This window comes from Notolabrus celidotus, chromosome 19 (genome assembly GCF_009762535.1).
Source record: "Notolabrus celidotus isolate fNotCel1 chromosome 19, fNotCel1.pri, whole genome shotgun sequence".
Taxonomy (NCBI): Eukaryota; Metazoa; Chordata; class Actinopteri; order Labriformes; family Labridae; genus Notolabrus; species Notolabrus celidotus.
The window spans coordinates 14,795,390-14,801,325 of NC_048290.1; positions in this window are offsets into that span (position 1 = coordinate 14,795,390).

Sequence of the window (5,936 nt, forward strand, 5' to 3'; positions counted from 1 at the left end):
CAGTCCAGGGCTAAAAATAAATTATTCCAAATTAAAATGTAGATTAAAAATGTAAGTCTTAAGTTTACTTTTAAAGCATTAACCAAGTAGTTAATGTTTGGTGAGTCAACTTTATCACAACAGTCATATCAATAATTTAAAAAGAAATTGCATGAAAGTGTGAAATCTGATCCAAGCGTGGCATGTTAACTCTCTCCAACTTTTCTTTCATAATTTAGATTTTTGAAACCTACTCGATGAAGCCAAAACCTTCAGACAGATTTCCTGAGTTTATCCAGGCTGTGTATTTCTAATCAAGGAAACCTTGTTTCTTCAGAATGTAACATTTTCATCTCTGAGACTCTTTCCTGTTTAAACATGAAAATGCCTCCAACACAAAGCCAGCATATGTTCACAGAGCATTCAACTCAACCATGTCCAACACCTGCAACACAATCTGGTTTCACAACGTAAAGCCAAGAGTGAAGGCTTTTGCTCTTTTATCAGTCACATGTGTGTTGCATGTTCACACTAACTCCTATTTAGTGAGTTTTCAACAGATTTCATGCTCCGTGTGTTTTCTTTTGCTTGTGTAAAGGCATGTCTTTGAGAGCCCATATGAAAGCAGTACCATGGGGTTTTCTGTTTTGGAAGAGGCCTGAATACACACATGATCTAAACTTTTTCAAACCTGCAGAGTCAAAACATTCTGAACCGATCTGCAGTATCTGATGTGGTTTCGGTCTTGAACAGCTTGCAGGCAGTCTGTGTTTTTCTGGGCAACTCAGCCGTAATCCAACATGTGCAGTTACTAAAAGCCTGTAGTTTCTCTCATGCTGTTTCCACAAGTTTTACTCAAGCATGAATTTAAAACTTCTTTTGACCACTGGACACCTTCACTTTACCGTCACTGCAGAAGGAAATACGTCTCAAATAGTGGGGGAGAAAGAATGCAGCATGCTGGATTTTGGACACTTGTTATGATTTTTATTAGTCAGAGCTCTCTCGTCCACATTTGCGATCCATCTGCCAGACCTTCTGTCTCTGCCCTCTGTCTTTTTCTCTCTCTTTCTGCAGTTGTTCATGGTCAGTCCTCTGCCTTTAGTTATCAGTATTTTCATTATAGGTGCAATGTGCTCTCATAGCAGATGTGTGGGTGAATTGTCCTCTGATTGCCTCAAGGAAGCCTGACAGCAGTCAAAATATGCTTTTCTTAAGGACACACTGAAGATCTGAGTCATCTCCACAGACGAAATGTGTCATGAAGAAGTCATTTTTTAAGAGCAGTTACCATCAGTGCAGATGATTTGGTCAAAACAGTGATCATAAAAAGAGGAGGCAGTATGTTTGGCTTTGATTGAGTTTGGAGGAGTCTGCATTTTTCCTCTTGTAAAGACACTTTATACTTCCAACCATTTCTATCTCTCGGCTGTGTTTCTCTGTTGCTGTAAACAAAAAGACAGAGCTTCAATAAATAATTGAAGATATCCAGAACTAACATGTGCAGTGCACATACTGTACAAATCATTGTTTGCATCAATATGCAATGCTAGGAGCCTGTTTTATCTGCATACAAAACCAGACACTGCAGTTTGACTTTTAATTGTGCTTTTTCCTGCTTTGGTCATCTTTAACAGACACAGGTGTGTGACATGGAAACACAAGCAAGCTCCAGACAAATGAAACAGACTACATGCTTCTTTAGTTGCCTCTTCATCTCTTTGAATCCTTTCTTTGCTTCCTTCAATGACATCTAAGGTGATAGGGACTGAAAGGCAAGTAGAGATGGTGAGGGAAGGAAGGTAATCAAGGAGTGTTTGCTAAGTGTCTCCATACTGCTATAAACCACCACACATAGACATTCACCATTTCTTGTCATTTGCCGTGCTGCTACCCAAAATCTGGAACTTAAATTAACCCAACTCTCCTGCCAAGTGAGAAACTGTGGATCTCCTTTTTATTGAAGAGCATTGAAATCAAATTAGCCCCTATAAATGTTCATTATGCCTAACTACATGACTAAAAACCTTTAAAACAGTTATGACATGTTGTTCTTGGTATGTGAGTCACTGCCAGGTTACATCCCCTCTGGCCCTCCACCCGTCCTCTGGGAACATCACAGACCACCGCCTCAGACCAAAGATCCTGAACAAGCTACTTAAAAAGCCTTTTATTCTCAAACTGTCTCTTCTAAAAAGAATTACCCTGACATAAAACTTAATTATAACAATTAAACTGTTCACATTAATCTTTTAAGCTCTGCGATTCTACGTTTTCAAATTTGCATCAGAGACTTCTCTGAGAGGGAACATGGATTTGAACCTTGTTCTGCAGGAGAGACCTATCTGGTGTTTTTGCACCACCTGCTGGAGCTTTAGTAACACTTTATTAAAGTTTAATGCTTGAATAACATCCAACAGTAACCTAAGTAACACTTTGTACCTTTTAAACAATCTTAACAAATAAATAAAATACTAACAAGTAATTAAACCACGATGAGGCGTGAAATAAACCTACACATGTTAACACACATGTCCAGAGGAGATTATCTCACATGGCAGACCTCCAAAGGGGAATTACCTTCGTCACTTACCTCTTTACCTGTGGACATCTCTAAACTTGTTTTTCCATCAGAGCAAAGGAAACTTCAACTCCTGCCACTGTGTCTGCAGTCTCTGGCTCTGTCCTGCCTCTGGGCCGACCGCCTGAGTGCTGCTGCTCCAAAGCCATTTTCCTAAAGCTTGTGCCATGCTTCTCCTGCAATTCCCTGGCCCCTGAAATGAGGAAACACATGTGATAAAAAAAAAAATACAAGATAGACACAAGCACCAATAAGTACCTTCTTTGACCATAATGATTCTTCTTCATTCTGACACTTTGAAGGTTAATGCATGAAGGCTGTGGCTGTGTGAGCTGTAAACAACACCTGCCTATTTGCACCTGCAGTAAACAAAGGTCAAGAGAGTGTTGATGGCCGTCTGAAGAATGCATCAGCTGGACATGCAATGGCAGCAGTTAAGATGCTAGAAAAAGGGCTGAGCAGAGAGGGAATCAGTTACTGGTGAAATGTAGTTTGAACTGAAAACATGTCCTGATGTCTCTTACAGATATCCTGAATAAGCAGCAACCTGCAGCCTCAAAATATGAAGCCCATGCTGAAGTGTTATAAACTGCAATTCATCAAGCGTCCACTTGAGGCTGGCTGCAGAAACACAGGAAACCACATACACACCAATTCAAAGAAGACAATCTTTGCAGCATTAATAAACATGTTTACAGCCTGGTTAAAAAAATGGCTTGGGTCTACGTAGCTAATCTCTCTATCGGCACACACTGTATGTGGGGTGAATTTTTTTCTAACGCGACGGTTCAGAAGACATTAAGATAACGACTTTTGCCCAAATAAGGACATGACTGACTTGACTGACAGGCGGGAACACTTAGCTGTTGGCAAGGAGGCTCAAACTCCGCCTCTTTACGTCACACTAAGTTTGGTTGAGTTCAGCATTTCCAATATGGCTGCCGCCGATGATTGGCTTCAAAACAGCACTCAGGAACAGACATGTGACGTCACGGACACTACGTCCATTATTTGTATAGTCTATGATCCTGATACACTATCTCACCAGTGACTGATTGAAAAAAAACAAAGACTGCTCACCGGGAAACCTCCTACATTTGAAAAGTTAGAGGGTAGGCTATTTATACTTCAAAGTGTCCCCTGCAGGCCGGGTCAAAGCCTCCACAGGTAGAAATGAAGCCTGACTGTCTCATGAGGAAGAAACTGCAGAGTGCATGTTGGATTGAGGCCATGTATTTTCTGCGTGATAGGAAGTGACTCCGTTATGAAACACTGATGTGCATTAATTCCAGTAATGGGTGCAGACTATGCTCACTGCATGCTTTACCACAGAGCATGTTTACCTTCATCCATGTGTGCAGAGAGAGGAGGAAACAAATTATTGATGTCTCTGGAAATAGACCAGCAGCGAATTGGACTCACAGCATGAAATATAGGCTGTTTGACATGATTTAACGCCAGCAGCAGAATGATAACGCTACCTCACATCCACTCTGATGACCTGATTCTGCAAACTGCACTCTACAATTTGAAGCTTTGTGATTGGCTCTGGGTTTCAAAATGTGTCACCCACGCCTCTACTTCCACTTAAAAAGTTCACAGCCAGTGTTTTACAGAACTGTGCGGGCTTGATTGTGTGGGATCAAAAACAAATGTGCCTGCAATAAAAGATCGGATGCCATGGATACCACTCCACACCATCGCCATCCTCCGTCACGCATTGTTGTCTTGGTAACGGCTGCTCCAGCGGAAGGGCGCACGTGACTTAGGTGAGAATGCGTTACCAGGGCACAACAATGTGCAGACACAGGCCCCGCTGATCTACTCCACCAGGCCTTTTATGACACAGAAATGTGGCCGGATTATCGTGCCAGGAGCCCCGCAAACACCGCCCCCCCCCCTGCTCCACTCTCCCGTCTGTACATTGTGTATCAGCTATGAATAGTTACTGTACCTCCTATTATACAAGTCTGCCAAAAACCAGGAGTACCATGCCTGGTATCATAGCACTTTATGTGGTTTTCACTCGGATAAAAGAAACAGAAAGAGTCTCTTTTAGCATTCGTTTGCATTTTAATGTGTAATGTCTGAACTTACTATGCTGTAAATTCAGCCCCTGAAAGTTAGAAAACAAACATGTTGTGGCATTAATATTCCAGAAATTAACATAACTGAGCAAACACATGCATGAAGCACCTTCTGAATAAATCATAAACCTAGACAGCTCGTGGTTTGTGGCTGTTTAAAGATTTACAATAGTTTTTTTTTTATTAAGCGTTAAAGAAAAATATCCCGCCTACAGTTTTGTTTCCCAAAGATGCGACTCTTTAACTCATTCACACAAAGAAGATTACTCTTTATTCTTTTATTAAAATAAGTCTCTGTTATCTCTATTGATCTATTTTTTTTATCTATCATCAGGGGATGCCACAACTACAATGGAGTATAAGAGTCACCTTGAAGGTAAACACAACTTGTAGTTCAAGAGACACGATGTAAGAACTCAATAGTAAGTTCATAACAATAAAGATGTCATTTTAAAAGACTTATAATAAGAGGATCAAGTCAGAATATAATCAGAAAAAAGTTGTGAAACTTAGATAGTATTATTTCATAGTATAATGAGGCAGCCTTTTAGACAGCCCTTCTTCAGAATTGACTTTGTTCTTGCTCAAGTTATTCAGAGTTTGGATTTTGTGAAACATTAGAATCAGAATCAGAATCAGCTTTATTGGCCAGGTATGCTTGATCACACAAGAAATTTGTCTTGGTAAACTGTGCTCTCTTTGTAGGCTAAAAATGTCAATAAAACTGAGTAGATACATTACAATTATTAAATTAATGAATAAATAAAAAGATAAAAAATAAGATAAACAGTTAAAATTTGTAAAATAATAAATTAATTCCATTATTAACATGGAGGAGGTGTACGCTGACCTTAAATGCAGCCAGCTAGTAGGGAGAGTTCTATGTTTTGGCTTTGCTTTTGGTGAGGTGTCATGTCGTCCACCTTTTTATAGCGTATGATTCAACTCATCCATCTCAACCTGCACACAACTCCTAAAAATTTTTGTATTTTTATTTTTCAATTTAGGGGAACACCACATGAAGCGTCATAGAGATACAAATGAATGTACACATTTGCTTGATACCTTTTTTATTTTATTTCAGTCAGAATAGATCTACCCCTGTTAGCTCTCTGTGGTCTAGTTGAACTTGTGATAAATCTGTCATTGTGATACCAAATCTGCAGGAATAAGAGATTCTGCAGACCTGCTAACAGACTGTGAACACAATGATTGGGTTTGAACTTGTGCCAGCCGGTTGCCACTTTTAGTCCCACCAGGAGCGTCTTGATCCACTTCCATCAGATCCA